The sequence below is a fragment of the Dasypus novemcinctus genome, chromosome 2 (genome assembly GCF_030445035.2).
Source record: "Dasypus novemcinctus isolate mDasNov1 chromosome 2, mDasNov1.1.hap2, whole genome shotgun sequence".
Classification (NCBI taxonomy): Eukaryota; Metazoa; Chordata; class Mammalia; order Cingulata; family Dasypodidae; genus Dasypus; species Dasypus novemcinctus.
Window position 1 is genome coordinate 183,128,420 of NC_080674.1, and position 21,516 is coordinate 183,149,935.

Sequence of the window (21,516 nt, forward strand, 5' to 3'; positions counted from 1 at the left end):
ACAGCAAATAGACACAGAGAACAGACAACTGGGGTGGGGGGGGAAGGGAGAGAAATAAATAAATAAATCTTTTTTTAAAAAGTACCTTTATTAAAAAAAAAGAATATATTCTTGTATTTACCTAGTAAATACTGAAAGAATATACCAGGAACCAAAAAAAAAAATGATTCCTTTTGGGCAGGGGGTGGATGGGAATGGGGTGGGCTGAGACTTTTCACTGTGTACATTTTATTTATTTATTTGGCTATTTATTTATTTATTTTTAGGAGGCATTGGGGATTGAACCCAGGACCTGTATATGGGAGACAGGTGCTCAACCACTGAGCGCCATCTGCTCCCCAGTGAGAGTCGGCTTTTTTGTTTGTTGGTTGGTTGGTTTTTAGGAGGTACTGGAGAGCGAACCCAGGACCTTGTACATGGGAAGCAGGTGCTCAACCACTTGAGCTACATCCACTCCCCTGCACCTTTTATTTTGAAGCATGTGAATAAATTATCTAGTAAAAAAAAAAAAATAATTTAAAAGTGGGGATAATGATAGTATTCGAAAAGTTGTCGTTAGGATTAAGTTAGAAAATATGTGGGAAATGTGAAGCACACACTAGGTGCTAAAAAATGGTAGCTGGTCGTCCTCTCACTGTGACTCGTCAGGGCGTTTCCCAGGAAGCGGGGAGAGGATCCTAACAGCACCTCCACTTTGCACTGGCGCACCCAGTGTGCGCTTGCCGCTGAGCCGGGGCCTCTGGGCTGCAGAGGAAACGTTCCCCGCAGGTCCCTGCTGTCCAGGCGTGAGGAGCCACCTTTGGAACCTGGCCTGATTCCTGGGACAGCGTGAGGCTCACCATTCACTCCCTAAGGGTGGAAGGGAAAGGAAAGGCCAGTGGAAGGCAGGGGGAGGGGGCTTCGCAGGCCGGGAATGAACGTTCATGGAGCACTGCCAAGCGCTCTACGTTCACTCCTCCTGCAATCCTTACATCAGCCCCGGGAGGAAGGGCGAATGCTTTCATTTCACAGAGGAGGAAACTGAGGCTCAAAAAGCGAAGATACAGCTGGAAGTTGGCAGAGCCTGGCTCGGCCCCCCCGCCCCCCCATCTCTGATAGCAAAGCCCCTGTCTTCCTATTTCACCACAGCGTCCAGCCAGGGCCCAGGAGGATAGTTTGTTGGCTAAGTGAAGTGGGGGGAGGCGGTGGGGTGGGGGTAAGCCAGACAGAGGGGAGGTAGTAGCAGCTGGCGAGGGTCGGCTAGGCTCCTTTCAAAGACCACTGAAACTTGATACAACCTCCGTGACAGGCAGTTTGCGTAGTCTTCTCCCACCCCCTCGTGTTCATTCATTCCCCCGCGTAGCTGGGCATCCGCGAGTTAGTGAGAAGCGGTCCTCGCCAGGCCTTAGGCAGGGAATTAGGGACATCGGGATGAATGAGTCATGTGCCCACAGACCAGCAAGAGAGAAAAACCCACGGACCGATGCAGAAAATTACACGCTGAGACTGAGCAGGAATCCAGAACCCAGAGGAGATGACACTGTGGGAGGGTGGCGGGCGGGCTTGGGACATGGATTGGAGTCGGCTCAAAGGCACAGCGCTCACAGAGGACCACGGGGGAGGAAGGCGGGTGAGCTGGGAGGCCGCCAGCGGCTCGGAGGGGTGGAGGCGTGTGGGTGGACGAGGGGAGGGGAGGACGAGGACGGTGAGACGACGTGTGGGGCCAGGTCAGCTGGGGCTGCACCGTGGCCGGGCTGGGACGCCACCTCACAGGCCGCGGGGCGGTAAGCGGGCGGCAGCGCAGCCAGGCAGATCTGGACTTTGGAACAACCACTTTTATGGGGGGATCCGGCCCTTAGGACAGAGGCCCTGAGCTCCCCTGGGGCAACACCCAAACAGCCAGTGCCTATGACCAGGGCCTCTCCTTTGCGCTTTCCCCTCTTTTCTTCTTTTTTGAGGTACCAGGGGCCGGGGATTGAAGTGGGGAGCTACCATGTGGGAAGCAGGTGCTCAACCGCTGGAGCCACATCTGCTCCTCCCCTATTTTAATTGAAACTTTTATTGAGGTAATTGCAGATTCACGTGCAAGCAAAGAGAGAATTCAGAGGGAGCCCTTCTACTTGTGCCCATCTCCCCTCCGTGGTCATGAACACTTTGCAAAACGACTCCTTCGCCACTTTGGGGGTGATGGATGGATGTTGGATGCCCAGAGAACTCCAGGGGCGGGGTGCCGCCTTCCCCGTTGCTTCCCTCCCCCGTGAGTCCTGACCCTTTCATAGGTCGACCGTGGAAGAACGTTGGGAAACCTTGAAGCAGCAACTTTACAGTTCATCCCTACAGATGTCTTTTCTTTCTCCTCACAGCCCAGCCTGCCCTATGGAGCTCAGGCAGCACTTGTGATGACATGGCCACACCCCACCCCAGGCAGGGGCTGTAGCTGAGACAGCCAGCCGAGCCGCAAGGCTTCCAGCTCCCCTTGCTGTTCGATGGTGGTGGGCTGGGGAGCACCTGCCCAGCCGGGGGCTATGTTTCCCAGCTCCCCTTGCTGACTGTTTTCTGGCCAACGCACTGTGAGCAGAAGGGTGCAGGACTCTTTGGGGAGGAGGTGTTAAGAAGTGAGCGTGCTACCTTCTCCTTCTTCTCCCTGTCTGACTCCAGGACGACCTTGACGCCACCAGCTGGAAGGGGCCTGTGTCCTGGAACAGCCGCTGGAGGAAAGTCACAGGGGAGAGCTGCAGATCAGAGACACGATCATTGGACTTTGTATGAGTGAGGACTACACATATACAAAAATAGTTCAAATACACGAAAGAAGCAGAGAAAATAATGTAATAACCCTCTAGCTTCAAAAACTATCGATGTTTTGCCAATCTCCTTTCATTTACCATGCCAACCCTACATTTTAAATTGTCTGCTGGATTATTTTAAAGTCAGTCCCAAACATCCTGCAACAACACCAAAAAAAAAAAAAAACAATAAAAAAAATCCAAATTCCTTTGCTGGGCCACAGCACCGTGGTGAGGGGCTATTTGTCACAGCAGTTAGCCATCCCTGACCGATGCACTGGACACTCAGTGCCTAACTGTTGACTTGAACATACCTGACCTGTTTTTCTAGGCTTTGCGGTGCACAGAGGAATGTGGGCTGAAAGCAGCAAGAATGCCAAGCCTTCTGGCTCTCTTAGAAGGGGTTGTCTTTGTTCTCACTGGCCCTGCCGCACCCATCTGCCCTGCCGGCCCTGGCCTCCCACATCCTCCTACTTCCAGGCCCTGGATTGCCCAGAGGAGAAACAGACCCGCGGTGGAAGGGGAACGGAGTGTTTCCTGGGCTGGGCGCGTGTGGAAGGGTGAGGCTCGGCCGGAACGAGAGAGAGAGGGCAGAAGGCACGGACCTTGGAAACCCAGAGTCTGGAAATAAGGACTGCAGCCAGGGAGCAAAGCCTTCTGGGCCTCTCAGCGTGGCCTGTGCTCACGCCCCAGAAGCTCGGAGGCTGGTGAAGCTTTGGAAAGAGCGCTGGGGTCCAGGCCTGAGTACAGATTTGAGTCCATTCAAAAGCCGTCCTTGGGCGTCCACTGGTGGGCACAGCAGGACGGGCGCTGGGGCGCTCTGGTGGGCGGGAGCCTGGCCCAGCCGCTCCCGGCTTCAGGGCCTCGGGCAGATTCTTTCCCGGCTCTGAGCCTCAGTCTCCCCTTATCGACAACGAGGGCGAGGCCGTCAGCCTTACTGGCGTCCTGGGAGATCAGCCGTGATGCGTTGAGGGAACGTGGCCCCTCGGGGGCGCAAAAGGAGGCGTTGCTGTTCTGTTGTTAATGGCACCCATAAACGCAGGGTGCAGGCAGGCACCCACGCCCCGGAGCGGATCAGAGCCCCCGGCGGGCGGGGTGCCCTCGCGGGAGCTGTTGCCAGGGGAGGAGCGGAGGAGAACGCACGGAGCCGCAGGGCTGGGGCGGCCGGCGCGGTGTTGCCTGCCGGGAGGGTGGCGGCGGGTGGAACCCTCCATTGCCAGGGCTCTTTCCTGGAAGCGGCTGGAGCGGCCTCAAAAAACTCCCTCCCCGGAGAATGACCTCCCACTGGCAGGAAAAAACAGCTGCGTTCCCTTCAGAGAGGTGAAGTGAGGTGCGCACAGGTCAGGACGGGACAGAAAGCAGGCCCTCCCAGGCTGGCTCTCCAGGGCTGGGGCTCTTAGCCAGGGGTCCGTGAGCATAAACTGAAATTCAAAACAACATTATTCTGGGGGGACGTGTTGGTGCAGGTATGATATATTTTTGAACTAATACACAGTATAGTGTGGGCGTAGTAAGGGTTCTGTGGAACAAAAAAGGTTAAGAGCCCCTGCTCTAAGGGGAGATGGCTCCCCTATTTCTGGCTGAGTGACCTTGGACAAGTCACTTCACCTCTCTGAGCCTTCTTGTCATGCGTCAATGGGTTATAATGAAGTTCACAGCACAAGGTTATTGTGAGAAGAAGAAAAGATAATGCATCTAAAAGGCTTCGGACAGCGGCTGGCACCCAGGAGCCACTCAATAAAAGGTCATCCTAAATCACTCACCCTTCTGGCTTAAAATGAAAATCCCTTTCTTCTCCCAAGCAACTTCAAAATACGCCCTGCCGCCTCCTCTCTTGGCTTACACTGAGCTCCTGGAGGGGCTCGTCCCCTGCTGCAGCTTTAAACACCATTTCCAGGGACGGGCTCCGCAAATGGCCTTGGAAACCACGGAGCTCGTGCCCTGCTGGTCATGGATTCTTGTCCTTCCCCCAAGCGGCGACCCCCACGCCAGCTTTCTCGTCCCAGGAAAGGGCTCGGGTCCCTCCAGCTGAAAGACCACTCCCGGATTATCTTCTCTCCCTCAGCGCCAACCCCAACCCGGCAGCAAGTCCAGACAGCTCCCCCTTCAGAACAGATCCCAATCTGACCAGGCCCCCCTCCCTCCTCTGCCACCGCCTCGTCCCGCCACAGCCGCATCCTCCTCCCGGTGCTCCCTGCTCCCCGCTTGCCGGCTCCCCTCGCCGCAGCCTCGGTGATCTTTGCAATATGTTGTCATTTTGACATGAATTCTAGACTTCGGGAAAAATTGCAAGAATAGTACAAAGACTTTCTGTACACCTTTCACTCGGACCACCCACATTTTCTTCATCATTCTCTTTCTATGTATACTCATATAGATAGATGATAGATAGATAGATAGACAGACAGATAGATAGACTGATTGATAGACACACACCTATTTTTTTCTAAATCATTTGGGAGAACGTTGCAGACAGGATGTCCCTTTATCCCTAACGACTTCCATGGGTATTTCTGTAAACAAGGACATTCTCTCTCATACCGACAGCATGAAGATCAAAAGCAGCACTCTTGGTGGGTACTCTTGGCTAGTCTACAGACCTGATTCTGATTTGGCCTGGGGTCCCCCGAAGTCCGGTTCATGCACCGCCTTGCATCGTCATGCCTCCTTAGCGCCTTGTCTTCCATGCACGTTGCGCTTTTGAGAAGTATGCTCCAGTGATTTTGTAGCACGCCCCCCAGTTTGGGTTTTGTCTCTTTCCTCCCACTGTGGGCTTTTAAGAAGAAAAAGCCGTCTCCCCTCTCCGGAACGGCTGCCGGCGCCCTGGGGGAAATGCAAACTCCCTCCAGGCCCTGGGCTGCGGTGGCCCTGGCCCGCTCCTCAGGGGTCCCCTTTGCTCTCTCCACCCCAGCAGCTGGCCCCTTCGCTGTCCCGCGGACACACCGCGCGCATTCTTGCCACACCTCCAGCCCCTTTAGCTCTGCTGTCCCCTTTTCCTGCTGTGTTTTCTTCCCAATCCCACTTGCCACTAGCTGATGAATGGAGCCTCCTTCCATCAGAGTGTGGGCCCCAGGAGGGCAGGGCTGGCCTGTTCTGCCCACCACCGTCTACCCAGCCCCTCACGCCGCGCCCTGGGCCTGGCCCTCTTCTCTGGAGACTGGTGGAAGGCTTGGGGGACTCCCCGACTTCCCGCTTCTCACTGACCCTTGGCCCATGTGGGTGCTCCCTGTCTCCAATCAAGCGTCTTCCTTGACCCACCCCGTGTGATGTCTTTGAATTCGTCCCAAGCCCTGGTGCACGACATGAGTGACTCCGGCAGGACCCCGTGCATGACAGAGATAGACTCGGGGCCACATCCTACCATGCTACTTCCTAGCTGTGTTGCCTTGGGCAAGTTCCTTAACCTCTCTGAACTTCGATTCCTTCATCTGGAAAGAGGAGCTAGGAATACTTAGTTTGGCAGAATGTTGGGTGAAGAGTTGTTGAGATGATTGATACAGATGTACCTGGCCCATGACAATTTTTCCTTCCCTACCTCTCTCTGGGAGGTGAAATAATAAGACGTTGGATGACCCTCGGCAAAACAACAGATGGAAGTTCCTTGCCCACGTTGACTCCTTTCTGGGGGTGACTCCACACTCGGGGTGTCACCCACGGTCCCCATCGGTAGGAAGGTGGGGCAGGTGCTGCTCTCCGGCCGCTGAGGCCCTGAGGACAGAGGAGGAAGCAGCGCAGGCCGAGGCAGGCCTCTTGAGCCAGAGGTCCCCGCCCCTTCCTGGTGAAGAGGGGCGGGAGCTCCCTGGGAGTGTCCCCCGCAAGGACAGAGGTGAAGGGCCCCCCGTCGGTAGTGACGTGGACTGCCTGGAGCCGGGCAGACGGGGGTCGTGATGCCGGCTGTTTGCAGGGGCGTCTGGGGGTGCCGGCTGCCAGCCCCAGGAGCCGGGGTCCTTGGGGACTGGTGGGCTGCCTCAGTGCCCCCGGCGGAGACGGGAGGCGCGCCCCTCGGGTCCCCAGGCAGCTCATCGTGCCGACAGCACTCAGCAAGTCTCCCGGGTCCTTTTCTGACAGTTCTGTCCCTGCTCCCGTCTGCCTCAGACCCACGCTGCTGCCGCCGCATCCCCCGGTTCCCTGGAGAACTTGGCATCCCTGGCCCGAATCCGACACTTGGCGGCCGGCCTCTGCCTTGGCCCGGTGATTTCTCTGACAGCTCCAGGAAGCAGGTGCAGGCAGCACGGAGCCCGCCGCCACTGGCCCCCGGCGCGACCGGATGCCCAGGCAAACTCCCATTCAGCCGTGTCCCCGGAGTCCCCGCAGCCTCCCAAAGGCAGGCCCGGGAGCCTGGGAGGGAGCAGATCGCCAGCCAGGGAGGAGCTCGAGATGGCACGCCATGCAAGGCTCACCGCCTGGGCTTTCTTTTCCAGAAAAGCCACCTCCCAGTCACTCGAGTCAGCCAGCCGGGCCAGAGGGCGGCTGGGCCACCCACGCCGGCCTCCCGCGCTCCCCGCCGGCCCCCGCCGCTAACGCGGCCGGCTCAGGGGCTGCTAATGAATTCTCCTGCGAGCCTCGCCCCGCCGGGCAGGAAGGACAGAGCTGCTCTGGGAATAGCAGACCCCAGGGAGCCGGGACCACGTGGGGGCGGCGCGGAGGCGGCTGCTTCACACCCTGTCACAATGGAGGGAGCAGTTTCCTTTTTGGGGCCTGGAAATGTGACCTACTTCCTGGGAACAAAGATGCTGCCTCAGCACTGGAACAGGCAGGTGAGAACGGCCTTCTCCCCACACCGAGCAAAGGAGAGAAAGGGCATTGTCATTGTTCTCCCGGCTAAGGCACCGGCCTCAGCTCTCCCGCCTGGAAAGCCCCTGTCTGTGCTTTGTAAGCCAGCTGGGGGGCTCGCCCCTCCCGGCCGCCTCTCCTTGTCTCAGGCTGAGCTGCCCACGCGGGGAGGAAGTCGTGGCCTTCTGAGCTGGAGGCTGGGCTGCTGAAGCCAACTGAGAAAGGGGCCGTGGCTGCCCCGTCCAGCCCTTAGCTCGGTGGCTGACGCACGACAGATGCTCAGCAACGTGGGCAAGTGGATTCAGTTCTCTTAGTCCCGGTTTCCTCATTTGACCACAAGGCTGGTGAAAGCAGCTCCTCTATTGAGCCCTTCATATTAGCGAGTTTATGAGGTGGATGTTATAATTAGCCTCATTGTACAGAGCCGTAAAATAACATGCCCGAGGCCTCCCAGCTGGTACGTGGTAGAGGCGAAATTCCGAATCCAGTTATATCAGATTCCAGAGCCAGGACCTCAACCAGGTCACGATACCTCCCTGAGAGCGCTCTCCTGAGGGCCAGATGTGAACATGCGTCGTGGTTTGCCGGCGTGATGAAGGTAAGGACCTTGAAATGAGGAGATCATCCTGGATGATTTGTGTGGGCCCTGAAGAGGCCCAGGAGTGTCCTCATGAATGGAGGCAGAGGGAGATTTAGCTACACAGAAGAGGAGAAGGCCATGTGGTGGCAGGGGCAGAGATCGGAGTGATGCTTTGAGAATGCGGGAAGAAACCACAAGCCAAGGAGTAGATGGCACTGGAAGATGAAAAAGACAAAGAAACGGATCCTCCCTTCAGAGGTTCCAGAAGGGACTGGCCTTGCCTTTAGCCCAGTGGAACGGATTTGGGGCTTCTGACCTCCCGAGCTATAAGAGAATAAATCTGTGTTGTTTTAAGTCACCAGGTTTAGAAGATAATTTGTTAGAGTAGCTGTAAAATCTATCTGTCTATATATCTATCTGTATAATACCTCTATCATCTATCTACCTACCTACCTATCTATCTCATCTAAATCAGAGCAGTGCCTGGCACATGGTAATTCCCCATTCAATGGGAGCACTGTTTTTATCTATTACCATTGCTAGCCTACCACTGCTCCCCAAAGGCACAGCACTGATTGTACCTGTCATACTGTCCTTGTCTAGTTCTTCCCCCCTTAGCCAGGAACTCTCTGAGCACAGGCCTGCCCAGAGTAGGTGCTAAATAAATGCGAAAGGGATGAATACAATGAATGAGGCCATTCTGATTTCAGCAACCAGAAACAAAGATCCCAGGGACTCTCGCAGACATTTCTATGAAAGGCCATTGTCACCAGCGAGTAATAGTTCATTATAATCATTTCTGCGGTGTACAGAGAATTTGGAAATGCCTTTAATAACTGTTATCTCAGTTGATGCACCCAGATAGGTGATGCAAAAGTGCCCTGGTTTACAGATATTGGCACCTGTGTTTTGAAGGGTATGGTGCAAAGAAGCTTTGGATTCTTGATGTCCAATCCAAACTCTATGGCTTCCTCTGTGTGATCTGGGTTAGGTCCCTTCTCCACTCAGAGAAGTTCCTATGTTAATAAAATGTAACTAATCCTATGTACCTATTTGGATTGGTATGAAATTTGCAGGAAGTAAATTTCAGGAGGGGATGTCTGCTTCTGGTAATGGTGGGCCAGATAATTAGGACTGACTCTCCCACAGTGGACAACTAAAAAAGCTAAATGGAATATAAAAAAAGTCTTGAAAGCATCCAAGAACTAATAAAACAAGAAAAAAATTAGCCGACCAAAATCTAGTAAAAGAAGAGAACCTAGAACAGTAAGCCTAGTACCCAAAGCTGCATTTCCTCAAAATGCATTTACTAATCCAGAAGAAATAGTTGAGGTTTTGGTGGCCTCATGACAAAATTCAAGACACAGAATCTATCAAAGGTGAGGACTCTTTAAGCTGCGATCTCAAATGACTGTTCTAATCAACTGGGTGATCCAGAGAACCTCAAATTTTTTTTTGAGGTACTAAACCCGGGAATAAAATGCAGTATCTTGCATGTGAGAAACTGGCACTCAACCACTGAGCCACATCAGCTCCCCAGAAAGCCTCAAATCTTAAACTTGGATTAAGGTGGTTCCAGGCTTGTAGATTTCTCAGAAGGATACAAAAAACCTCTTTAGTCAAACAAGTAATATTAGGTGACGGGTCATTCTTACAAATAATTTTTCAAATAAAGTGTTCAGCATGCAGTGAAAAGGAAACAGTCACTTAAGGAGATAAACCTGAGCGAGAAACAGCAGAAATCACAGACAACAGAAACATACACAAATAATTGAGGTATTGCAATTATCAGACACAGATTCTAAAATAAAAATGCTCACTATGTTTAAAGAAAAATAAAAAGACAAGAAACAAAAAGTAACATTGCAGATTTGAAAAAAAAGCAAAATAAACTTTTAGAAATGAAGAAAAGACCTCAAAGTCAGTTTAATATCAGGTTAAATACAGTTGAAGAGAAAATTAGCTGTATCTGGGCAATACAGATCAGATGAAAATATCCAGAATGCAAGAGGAGACACAAAGACAAAAACCCAAAAATATTAAAGAGTGGGTAAAAGACTTGGGATAGAGTGAGGACAGCTAACATATGTATAATTGGAGAGGAATTCTAGAAGAAGAGAGCGACATAAAGAGGTAATTGCTGAAAATTGTCCTGATCTGTTGAAAGACACCAACTCCCAAATTCACCAATTCGAGAAGCCTAAGTAGAATGAAAAAAAAAATCCATATATAGATACATCACAGTGAATCTGAAGGAAATAAAAGACAAAGAAAAATATCTTAAAAGGAGCAAAAGGAAAGAGATGTTATCTTTAAAAGAATGACAGAAGGACAGCTGATTTTACTTCAACAGCAACAATGGAATCCAGAAGATAGTAAAATGCTATCTTCAAAGAAGTGAAAGAAAATAACTCCAACTTAGTGTTCTATACTCAGAGAAATATCTTTAAGAATGGGGGTAAAAGAAATACATTATTGAACAAAAGATCCAGTGAATTGGTCACAAGCAGACACTCAGTAAGGGTGTTCTTCAGACAGAAGGAAAAGATCTAGTTCTCAGATGGAAGGTCAGAAATGAAAGAAGGAATGAAGAGCAAAGACAGCAGTAAATATGAGGGAAAATCTCAAGGAACACTGACTGTGTAAAACAGTACTAATAGTGAGTGGTGGGAGCCTTCAAAATGTATACAGAATTAAGATACACAGCAACTATAACATGAAAGTCAGGTGTAGAGATAAATGGATTTAAAGGGTTCTAAGGTCTTTGTACTGTCTGGGAGGAAGATAAAGGTACTAATCAGAACTTTGTTAAGTCAAGGATGCATGGATTAACATGAAAAAAGGTATATAACTTCCAACGTAGAGGGGAAAAATCCAAAACAAGACAATAAATAAGAGAAAGGGAAAGAAAATAGGGAGATTAAAAATTAACAGGGGTCATATCAAATGTAAATGGACTAAATAATTCTCTTAAAAGACTAAAACTGTCAAACTGAGGAAAAATACAAAATCTATATACTATTTACAAGGATCACCACTAAAATATAAGAATACAAGATAGTTGGCTATAAGAAGATGGAAAGGATATTAAAATTTTGGCCAAAAGAAAACTGATTTGGCTGTATTAAAATCCCATGAAATAGACTTTAAGGATGCACAAATGTTCATACCATCATTATTTGTATTACCCCAACCTGAAACCACCCAAATATCCATTGAGAGTAGAATGGATAAATTGTGGCGTATTCATGCAGGGTACATGAGAAAACTACAACTACCCACAACAACTTGGGTGGATCTTAACAACATAATGTTGAACAAAGGGAGTAAGACCCAAAGGAATATATGTGGTGTGATTACATTTACAAAAATGTTCAATAGTAACAAAACTAAACAGTTTTGTTTAGGAAGGTATACATAGGTGTCTACGCTATGACAAAAAAATAAGGATGTGATTCTCAAAAAAGCGTGAGCACAAAGGAGGGGCAATGAATCCAGCCTCAGTTTCCCCATCTGTAAAATGAGCATAATAATAGTGTTTGTCTGATAGTGCTATTGTGAAGAATAAAAATAGGGTCTGCAAAGCACCTTCCATTGTTCTTGGCACACGGAGAGCCCTGGACTAACGGCAGATGTTATTACTAAAGAGACAGCTCAGCACAGGGGTACGAATGTCGTCACTCCTGCTTTGGGGGTGCTTGTGGCCCCACCCGTACCCCTTCAGAGGCAGATTGGTGGGTGGTTACGACCACAGGCTCTGAAGCCAGATTGCCTGAGCCTGAAGCCTTGTGGTGACACATACCGGTTGGAAGCGTTGGATGACTTACTTTACTGATCTGTGCCTCACTTTCCCCATCTTTAACACAGGAATGGTTATGGCTTATCTCCCTGGGTTACTATGAGGATTAAGTGAGTAACACATAAAGCCCTTTCAGCAGTGCCTGGCAGGTAGTTACAGCCTCAGTAAGTGTTAGTAATTTGTATTATTTAGAGGCCCATGTGGGCACAAAGCCCTGACAAACTCCAGACAGCCCTGCTTTGGAGAGAGGGCAGATTCATACCCGACAACCAAAGAATGGTGCTGGCACAGATTTATAAAAGACACAAATGAGCAGTTCAGACTCTGCATCAGCAGTCCCCCCAAACTTTACAGCTCCAGAACCTCAGAGTTCACAGACAGTGTGAGTCTGGAGTCTCCCCTCGATGTTTCTAGCTCTTGACCAAGCTCCTTCTGATCCCCACAGTCCCATTCCGACACCCAAGCCCGCCATCTTGGTTTAGCCTCATCACAATCTTTCATAGTCTATCCAATCTCCCTTAGGCCATTAAACTCCACGGAAGACTAGAGGAATTGTAAAGAGGGCTTGCTTCTGCACAGCCTCCTTCTCAGAAATCCCTGGTTCCCTCCTCGTGACCTGCCAGGCAGTGGCTTCAGGTCTCCTTTTTTTTTTTTAGTCTCCATTTTTGAGTCTTCTCTCGGGACCCTCCAGCCTGCCTTCCCCTTCCTCTACAATAGCAGTTCTCAACCTGGGTACATCTGGCAATGACTGAAGACATTTCTGGTTGTCCCAACTGGGATGCACGTGTGCTACTGACATTGAGTGTGTAGAGGCCTGGGATGCTGCTAAACACCCTACAAGGTACAGGATGGCGCCCCCACCGCAAAGAAGTAGCCAGTCCAAAATGTCAATAGCGTTGAGGTCGAGAAACTGTGTTTTAAGAATTCTGCCGAATAAAATTTCCTACATCTTCTTATGGTACAAGAGTATAAAGAAAAGAAGGGGAAAAAGTCACCCCTAATCTCATCACCCAGAGATGTCTACATTTTGACGATCGTTCTCCAAACTTCTCTCTCTGCATGCTTGCACATAGAGTTATTATCGCTGTGTGAGATTGGACAGAAGTGGGTTCACGCTATGGGTGCTGCTTTACAATTCATTTTCTCCACTCCCTACTCAACAACATACCGTGGGTATCTTTCCACTGTCAACAAAAGGAGATTTGCAACATCCTTTTTAGAAGTCTGCGGAGCATTCCATACTAGGGATGTAATACTTTATTTAGACAGTCCCTTAGTGATGAATATTTAGATCATTTCCAGTTTTTATGCTATTATAAACAATCGTGTGATGAATATCCTTGTATATACATCTTTATGTGCATGTCTGAACAGATCTTTAAGAGTGCAGACAAGAGCAGAACTGCTGGGCCAAAGAATAATATGCCCCTTTAGGACTTTTGATACTCAATGCCATATTGCCACTTGAAAAGGTGTATGTATCAATTTACACCATCTCCAACAGGTCCCTGAGTGCCCATTTCCCTGCCCTTCCTCCACACTGGATAATATCAGTTGTTTTAATCTGCAAAAGGAGGTTTTAGTTTTTTCTTGCAGCACTAACAGAGGCTAGCCAGAGATGTTCAAAGCCAGGTTTCTCCTAGGCAGTTGAATTCTGGGATTTGATGTGACATTTCTAGATACTGAGGCAAACACATATAAAAGCGTATGGAGGCGACGGCTCAATTTGGCCTTGTCCACTCCCCCTCCTGGGGGCACCCCCAGCCCTAAACTAGCCCACATCCCACACACCTTCCTTCTCTTCCTCTCCACGTTCAAACTCAACTCGAGTGTTCTGGCACCTCAGGAGCCTGCTCTTTATCCAATAATGTATTTTTGCCAAGATGTCAGTAGGGGCAAGCTGATATAAGTAAGACTGTTTGGTTGCAAGAGAGAGAAACCAAACTCAAACGGGTGTGAGACGAAAAGAGAGATGTCATTGGCTTTTTTTTTTTTTAATTTATTTCCTTTTAAAAAATATTTATTTCTTTTCCCTTCCCCCACTCCCCCCCAGTTGTCTGCTTTCTGCGTCCATTTGCTGTGTGATCTTCTGTGTCCGCTTGTATTCTTGTCAGTGGCACCCAGAATCTGTGTCTCTTTTTGTTGCGTCATCTTGCTGTGTCAGCTCTGTGTGTGACGCCATTCCTGGGCAGGCTGTGCTTTTTTCGCACTGGGTGGCTCTCCTTCCAGGACACCCCTGCGTGGCAGGGCACTCCTTGCTCGCATCAGCACTGCACGTGGGCCGGCTGCACACGGGTCAAGGAGGCCCGGGGTTTGAACTGCGGACCTTCCATGTGGTAGGCGGACGCGCTATCCATTGGGCCAAATCTGCTTCCCGTCAATGGCTTTCCATAGCGGATCTGAGGAAAGGTCAGGGGCACAGCTGGTCTTGGGCCTCATGTGTCATTCTGTCCACTCTCTCTCCCCCCTCCCCTCTGGGACTTGACTGCATACCCTTCTGCTGAAGATGACAGTTTCCTTTTAGAGGAAACATGGCTTTGGGCCCTGGGGATTCACATCCTTTCAATCCATGACACAAGGAAAAGAAGTCTCTCCAGCAAATCCTGTCAGCAGATCCCAGAGGAGAACTCCGATTGGCCTGCTTTGGGTCACGTGTCCTTCTCTGGACCAATCCCTGTGGCCAGGAGAATGGAATACTATGATTGGTCCACACTGATCATGTGTCCACCCCACGGGGAGCAGGGGTAACCTCACTGTTACCAGAAGGATGGGGGGATGTTTTAGACAGTCGGAGATAATATCCTTTATACTGTCTTACCAAGTAACATTTTTACACTTTCACAAGGGATTTCTGGGGCTAGAAAATGGAATGGTGGGAATTCCCAGTCCTGACAGGTGTTTAATGGAAAAATTTTTGGCTTGGGGGTTTTCTAGGTTTGGAAATTACCCCACCTTTTTTTTGCTAGAGATGTTTCATCAGCAAGTTTCCAGAGAGAAAAGCCTTGACGTGTATATACTGTATTTCAAAATGGTATGGGATTTTTATATTTCTGAAATCAAGATGCATCTCACATTTTCTGTGCGTATTTAATATATTACCAGGCAGTAGGGTGTATTAATTATAAGTGAGGGAATCTGTCGTTGGATGACTTTAGCTCAAATCTTGGTTCTACCAGTTCCTAGATATGTGATCAAATTACTTAATATGGCTAAGTCTCCATTTTCTTGTGTACAAAATGGTGTTAATAATGATATCTACTTCACCTAGTTTTGGGGAAGAATAAATAAGAAAATGGCTATGAAATATTGAGCACAGTGCCAGTTATACAGGAAAGTCATAAAAAATATTCACTATTGGTTTTATTTGTAAACCCCCAAAGCTGTAGTCAAATTGATGGTTGTAGAATCGGGGTTCTTGATTGGAAGCTACAGAAATTGGCTTTTTAAGAGAAAGGGGGCTTTTCAGGGGGAAATATTAGGCCTCATGGAATCGATGGGAGACTGGAGGCCCAGACTTGAAAACTGGGCAAAACTTAAGACAGATCTCTGGGATGAAGAATCAGGAAGCAAAATAACCATCAGAATCAGAAATCACTCTAGTTCTATGAAACAGTAGGTATTTAATACAGGGAGCTGGCTAGAAAGTATTGGAAGGGATAGAAGAACAAAGAAAGAAGGAGAAAAGAGGGAGGTTAGGGCTTTAATCCAAAGGTTGGGAAGCTGCTCCATCCCTTGGGCTGGAGCCTATGAGCCTACACTCCCCACAGAGCTGCTGGAGCCGCCCCTGCTCCTGCCATTAGAACATCATTTCTGGGGCTGTGTAGGAATCCCAGGGTCCACACTGCTGCCGATGCTGCTGAAACTGGCACAGTTGCTGCCAAACATTACCCTCAGTTGCCCACCACCACTGCTCCTGCTACCAGCCGTTACCAGAAGCCTGAAAGAAATGACTTCTCCCTTCCTCCACTCCCAACTTCCTGCAAGGCTCCCCTTTGGCAGAGCATCATGGGAAGCCATCTGTCACGGGAGACTGGGAGATGTAGGTTGCAGATTTCCGACTCAGATGGTTCAGAGGAGGCAGAGATGGGTGAATGCGGTGGTGAAAGGCAACAGGCACTCTCTGACTCTGTCACTCTCAGGAGTAGTGTAGCCTGGACACTCTTGCCCCGACAATGGGTGTCCCTCTGCCTCTTGCACTTTAGACAGCAAGACCATGTAGGTGCACCCGACATGCCCTGGCCGACAGGGACTGGTGAGAGGGAGATTAGACCCCCTTTAAGCTTTTGACGAGGGCTGGGGGGCACTGCCTCTTCCAGGAGTACACACAGTAGGATATTTCCCTACTGAGATTAGCCAGGTACTGGGAAGCCTCAAAAAAGACAAATGTTCAACTCGGTGAAGCATTTCACAATTTTCAGAGACTAAAACACAAAAACAAAAAAACATCCACTGGGGATGGTGTTGTCATTTTTACTGGAAGGACATGGTAGTGATTAGAGTCAGAGAGAGGGAAGCGAATTTGGCTCAACGGATAGAGCCTCCGCCTACCACATGGGAGGTCCAGGGTTCAAACCCTGGGCCCACGTGATGAGATGGCCTATGCGCAGTGCTGATGTGCGCAAGGGGTGTCATGCCACGCAGAGGTGTCCCCCATTTAGGGGAGCCCCACGCGCAAGGAGTGCACCCCGTAAGGAGAGCCGCCCCAAGCGAAAAAAGTGCAGCCTGCCCAGGAATGGCGCCTCACACACGGAGAGCTGACACAGCAAGATGACGCAACAAAAAGAGACACAGATTCCCAGTGCTGCTGACAATGCAAGCAGACACAGAAGAGCAAATGGACACAAAGAACAGACATTTGGGGGGCAGGGAAGGGAGAGAAATAAAATTTAAAAAGAAAGACGCAGAGATTGTCAAGGGGCAGGACGTGGCTAGTGACCTCCCAGGAAGGTGGAGTGGGGTAACACCGCGATTCACATGTCCTGCAAACCTCTGTTCAGCTTCACGGCACGTGTGGACTACTGGAAAGAGCTCGTACTTGCCGGGGCCAGCGCTGTGCGGCCAGGCTCCACAGCGAATGTCCATCACGGCAGCCAGAGCCAACACGGGGCTCTTCTCTGGCACCTTCCTAACACCTCACAGACCCTCGCCAGTTAGTCCTCACAACACTTCCACACTTCAGGCACTCACTTATCATTATCATCCTGGTTTTACAGATGAGGGAACAGGCCCAGAAGGGTAAAATAAGTTGCTTGGCGGGGGGAAGGGGAGAAAAATAAATAAAAAATAAATCTTAAAAAAAAAAAAGTTGCCTAAAATCACATAGATTTTAAAGGAAGAAATGGGAACTCCACTGCAGATCTGTTGCATCCCAGAGTCTATTTACTCCTTCTGCAGATGGACAAACTAAGGCCCGGGGAGCTATAGGAGTCAGCCAAAGGGGTGCTGATGCAAAATACCAGAAATTGGTTTTTATAAAGGGTATTTATTTGGGGTAGGAGCGTACAGCTACCAGGCCATACAGCATAAGTTACTTCCCTCACCAAAGCCTATTTGGAGCAAGATGGCTGCCGACGTCTGCGAGGGTTCAGGCTTCCTGGGTTCCTACTTTCCTGGGGCTTGCTTTTCTCTGGGTTCAAGGTTCCTTCCTTCCTGGGGCTGGCTTCTCTTTCCTCTGCATGCTGACTTCCTGGGTCTTCAGCATCAAAGTCTAACATCAGAAATCCCCACTTCTGTCCTTTGCCATGCCCTAATCATAGCTCAATCATGCCCAGGTACAGAGCAGATTACAAGCCTAATCCAATGTTTCTTTTCGGAATTCACCAATTATATCAAACTGCTACAGGAGGTTAAGTAATTTCGACCCGTCGGTGGTAGAGCCAGCCTATAGAACAGGGGTCCTTACCTTTTTTGTCCCACAGACCCCTTTGCCAGTCAGGTGAAAACCATGGACCCCTTACTAAGCCACACTACACTGTGTGTTATTTAATAGCTATATCACACCTGCACCAGCACGTCCCCACAAGAATAATGTTCTTTTTGAATTTCAGTTCAAGCTCACGGGGTCCTGGTTAAGAACCCCTGCTCTAGACCTGCCCCCAGCACCCCTTTCCAGGGCTCTCTCTACTCAAGCATAGTTTATTCAGCTGAGGGTTGATAATTTTAGAAGAATCATGGGGACTGAAGGAGAAGGCAGTATTGTCCTTTGCCTCCCACCTGCTGCCCCCACGAAGCACCCCGAGGCTTCTGACACTATCACCCAATGCCTCAAGCTCAGCTGGGGCGTGTCTCCTATTTACTGCCCCATGTTCTATCTAACCTCTTGATTAAAGCAACAAATAGAACTTCAGCATGTCACTGCCTAGGTATGCCATCTGCATGATCCTTCAAAACATGAAATGTGAATCACCTAATGATGCCAGTAATAGGAAGTTATAACGGGTTGAATGGTGTCCCCCCAAAATTCACGTCCACCCAGAACCTCAGAATATGTGCTTATTAAGAAATGGGGTCTTAGCTGATGAAATTAGGTTAAGGATCTCGAGATGAAATCGTCCTGGGTTTCCATGAAATCTGGTCCTGGTGTCCTTATAAGAAAAGGAGAGGACGCAGAGAGCCCCAGAGAAGAAGGCCAGGTGACGATGGAGGCAGAGACTGAAGTGGTGCTGCCATCACCTGGGCCACCGGAAGTGCCCAGAGCCTTCAGAGGGGCACTTTAAGTTTGGACTTCTAACCTCCAAGACTGTTAAGAATAAATGTCTGTTGTTTTACGCCACCTCGTTTGTGGAGGTTTTTCTCTTTTCTTGTTTGTTTGTTTGTTTGTTTGAGGTACCAGGGGCGGGGATTGAACCCGGGACCTCGTGTGTGGGAAGACAGCACTCAACCACTGAGCCACATCAGCTTCCCCTGAGCTGGCTTTTCGTTTGTTCTGCTTGTTGTTTGTTTTTATTTTTTTTCAGGAGGCACCGGGAATGGAACTTGGGACCTCCTAAGTGGGAGGCGGATGCTCAACTCCTCGAGGCACATCCACTCCCCCTTTTGTGGTCCTTTCTTATGGTAGCCACAGGAAACTAAGATGCTAAGTTGGAACTTTCCAAGACACAGTAAACAACAGAATCCGAAGCGAGCAGTGAGACAGAGCGCCCTGAGCACTTGTAAAAGGACCTCGCCAGCCTCTGGCTCCTTGGCTCATAAGACCCTCACTCTCAATGAGGGCATAAAATGGTAAAGAATGAAGTTGGGGAGCGGTGTTGGGGGAGGATTTCTTTTGAGAGACCTGGGCTGGGAACCCAACACACACCTGAGGGCAGTTTCTCTTTTACTTAAGAACGGAGCTTCCATAAACCACTCAGAGGACTTGATATCTGTGTCCTACCATGGAGGGGATGCAGAAACAGGCAGTGCCTGCTCCTGCCTGGAAAATCTAAGAATAAGAATAATCTTGAAGATTGCTCTGAGAGCAAGCACGAAAGAGAGGGTGCTCCTGCACTGGGATTGCCCAAACCTCCTGGGTTCTTGGGCAAGATACATATGAGTGTCTCCCATGGACGGGATGGGGCTATGGGGTGAGAGGGCTGGCAAGAGACAATCCAAGGTCTATTTAAAAGGGCCACCTGAAAGGCGGTGGGATTTCAGTAGCTAGGGAGCTGCAGGGGACAGCTAATTCCGAGAACCCATGGAGGAGGAAGCCATAAGCCTGAAGAGAAGATGCCACCCACATTGAGGGACTAGTGCTGGGGGAGTCTCCAAAGAACTCACAAAAGCACCCACAAGAGTCGGCTTTGGGTATGCAAGTAGAAGGCCAGTTTAAGACAGTAACCACCAAGTGAGAGCTTTCCTCTCCCCGTTCTCCACCGTCATCCCCTCCTAACCCCAGAAAAGTTGGTATCAGGCGCTGGCAAGTGAGAGAAGAGGTAGTGAGCAGGAAAGAGAAAGGCCTACCTCACCCCGGCATAGAAAGCAAGCGGTTTCCCCGCAGCCTGCACGCTGCAGACATTCACATGGCATCTACGTGATACCAGGCTCTGGGTGGTGTTGGAGGTAGGGTCATGGGCAAATGTGAAATGGAGATGAGTCCAGCAGAGCCCCTGCCATCTAGAAGCTTCCGTTTGGGTGTAAGAGGCTGGCATATAGAGATAATGACAAAACGCTAGAAAACACGTAATAATCATCTTTACTGAGCACTTACTATGTGCTAGGTGCCTTGCCTATGTTATTTTACTTAATTCTCTTGACAACCCTATGAGATGGGTTTTGGTATGCCCCCACTTCACAAATGAAGAAATTGAAATTCAAAGAGGTTATGTGGATTTGAACTTGGTCCTTTCTGACTCCAAGCCCACTTCTTAACCACGCTGCGATTTAATGGTGCAAAGAGGAGGCAGCTCCTGGTGGTGGGGTGCAGAGGGAAGGGGTTCAAGAGGATGTGTCAATAAGAAAGAGAAGCGCATTCCAGAAAAATGAATCGCTGTTTTCGAAGCCTGTATATATGTGTGTGTGTGACATCGTTTGTAGAGCTGCTAATTTGCATTTATTGAGCATTTACTACCATATCCCATATATGCAATCCTTACAACTTGCTTACATCTTCACCCGCATTTATATAAGAGAGGAGTCCGAGGCTCAAAGAGGATAATTGTCTTGCCCAGAGACCCCCAGAGAGCAAAGAGGGAAGCCAGGACTAGAACTCAGGTCAGGGTCATCCCCAAAGCATGTTCCTTCTACTGCCCCAGCCATGTGGCTGGAAATGAAGGTCACAGGAAAGTCAAGCGTAGCAGCGTGGACTTTAGGGGCTGTTTTGCTGCTCACTTCCATGGCCCCTTTTGGAAACCACTCTCTAATTCCCTTTTAGAAAACCACAGCTCCCCGACCTGAGTCCACGGCTTCGAGTAGGGCCCCTGCCCAAGCCCGCCTGCCAGTCAATCCCCATGGCCTCAGTGATTGGATCAGAGATAGGCACGTGACCCAAGCTAGTCCAATCAGAGCGAGTTCTGGGGCTTGGGCAGAAACATTTGGGAAGTGGCTTGCTCTCCTGCCGGGCCTAAGCTGGGAGGGCTGGGGCTGAAGCTGTCGTGAGTGGGGAGATGAGGCTGGGGCTGGGGCAGTGGTTTTGAACTGTGGGGCTGGGGGGGGGGGGGGGTGTCACTGTCCAAACGGACGTGGGGAGCCGGGGAGCGGGAGGCAGCGGGCAAGCATCCTGGACCCTGCCCTTGGCTGAACCCGGAGGCACAGCCCATTTATGGGGAGACCAAATATTCTGTTCAAGCCAAGAGCAAGCTATAAATGAAACTGGAGAATCAGGGACTACTTGTACTTTCACTAATCACCACCCACCAAAGACTCGCAGACACAGCTTGTCCCAGGCAGGTCATCAGGCAACTGCATTTCATGTCATGGTAATAACTAAGAGATGGAGATTAAAACATAAGCCAGTTTGGACGTTTCCATGGGATGGCGTGTTGCCCTTCGCCTCCTCCAGCAGGTGAGCTCCCTCCAGCCTCCGACGTTGGCATTTCCAAGTCTCTCTGCTTGACCCCCCTGTCTAGCCACCCCTCACTGTCCAAGGCTCACTTTCCCCAGAAATCTCCCTGGACCCCCTGAAG

General features: G+C 49.9%; 1 long non-coding RNA gene across 1 annotated transcript; it reads left to right on the plus strand.

The window, feature by feature from the left end:
• The first annotated feature begins 1,464 nt into the window (after positions 1–1,464).
• LOC131274693 (uncharacterized) lies at positions 1,465–8,476 on the plus strand. The gene is made up of 2 exons (XR_009181984.2): positions 1,465–1,609; positions 2,638–8,476. It is a non-coding gene; the product is annotated as an uncharacterized lncRNA (long non-coding RNA).
• Positions 8,477–21,516: the final 13,040 nt, after the last annotated feature.